Source organism: Pipistrellus kuhlii, unplaced genomic scaffold (genome assembly GCF_014108245.1).
Source record: "Pipistrellus kuhlii isolate mPipKuh1 unplaced genomic scaffold, mPipKuh1.p scaffold_m20_p_2, whole genome shotgun sequence".
NCBI lineage: Eukaryota > Metazoa > Chordata > Mammalia > Chiroptera > Vespertilionidae > Pipistrellus > Pipistrellus kuhlii.
Genome location: NW_023425515.1, coordinates 181084030 through 181085923, shown reverse-complemented (window position 1 = coordinate 181085923; position 1894 = coordinate 181084030).

The window sequence follows — 1894 nt, the reverse complement described above, 5'->3', positions numbered from 1 at the left end:
GAATTGGGTTTGGGACATCACATCTTGAGTACAGTAGTCTCTGCCTGGCTGAGCAACAGAAAACACTGTTGGTTTTTTTAAAAAAATAAAAAACTACAAAATAAATTGCCCAGCCAGTGCTGCTCAGTGGTTGAACATTGACCCAGGAACCAAGAGGGCCCCTGGTCAATTCCCATTCAGGGCACATGCCCAGGTTGTGGGCTCGATCCCCAGTAGGGGGTGTGCAGGAGGCAGCCGATCGATGCTCTTTCTCATCGATGTTTCTATCCCTCTCCCTTCCTCTCTCTCTAAAATCAATAAAATTAAGACACCTCGCTTCCAATTTTAGAAATTCCGCCTTCAAAGGTGAGACAGGGTCCTGAGTCTCTGAATTTTGAAAAAGTGCCATGTGACTCTGGTGCCCAGGTGGTGTCTGGTCCATGAGAGGCTACAATGATTGTAGCTACAGAGGAGCAGCGTGTCTGTGGAGGAGGAGCTGAGGGATGTCAGAGGGAGGGGAGTCACTTATTATACTGTTTACTGTTTATTGCATCTTTTCTACTGACTTTGAACCTAAAAAGTAGTTTGATTGATTGATGAAGTGGCTGTCTGTCACCTGTCAGTTACTGCAAACTCTAGCCCTACAGCAGGGAGGCGCCCACAGTCCTTAAAGAACAGAAGTGGGTGGTACAGAGGAACGGAGAGCTGTAGAGTGCACATCCTACCTCAAGGGGGCAGCAGCTGCCCAGCACCTGCTGATTGGGTCCAGATGGGAATGTGAGCCCTGTGTTGCCAGATCTTCCGTCTTTTCAAGATAAGCCTGAAATTAGATTTTCAAGAGGAATTCATTATCCACCAATTCAAAAATGTAAAATATAACACGCGCTGAACACAACACGCCTGCGGACTGAGTCTGGCTGCAGGCCACCACTTGGCGCCTTTGGGTCTAGGTTGCCAGCAAGGCCTGGGCACCTCCAAGGCAAATATGCAAAGCCAGAGCAGAGCCATCCTTTGCTTCTAGGAAAACGGGTTGACTCTCCATGAGGCGCACAAAGGAGGGCAAAGCAAGCGCCTAGAGGTGGACCGCAGGAGTCACTCACCCACTCACTGAACATTTAACTGGATACACATGTGGCAGAGATCCAGTGGTGAAGATCCTGTTCTGGGGAACCCTTTGCTCTAGCTAGGGAGACACACTTGAAACAAATAATTGCATAATAGTTCATTCCTTTGTGATACACGAGGGGCGGCAGTATAGCATGGGAGTTACAAGTTTGGGTTTGACACAAAGACCCCCAACAGTCAAAGCAATCCTGAGGAAAAAAAGAACAAATCTGGAGATATCACACTCCCTGATTTCAAATTATACTACAAAGCTATAATAGTCGAAACAATATTGTATTGGCAGAAAAGGACACACAGGAATAGAACTGACAACCCAGACATAAACCCACACATATATGGGCAACTAACTTATGACAAAGGAGCCAAGAATATACATTGGGGAAAGTCTCTTCAGTAAATGGTGTTCAGAGAACTGGAAAGTCACATGCTAAAGAATAAAACTAGACTGCTATTTGACACCTTACTCAAAAATTAGCTCCATCTGGACTACATATGTGAACATAAACCTGAAACAATAAATAGAAGAAAACATAGGCACTAAGCTTCTGGACCTTGGTCTCAGTGGTGTTTTTGTGACTTTGACTCCCAAAGGCAAAGAAAACAAAAGCAAGAATAAACAAATGGGACTACATTAAATTCAAAAGCTTCTGCACAGCAAATGATACTTACCATAAGGAATTAATATCCACAATATATAAAGAACTTACACAATTCAACAACAAAAACCAATCTGATTTTAAAATGGCAGAGGATGTGAATAGACATTTTTTCCAAGGAAGACATACAGAAG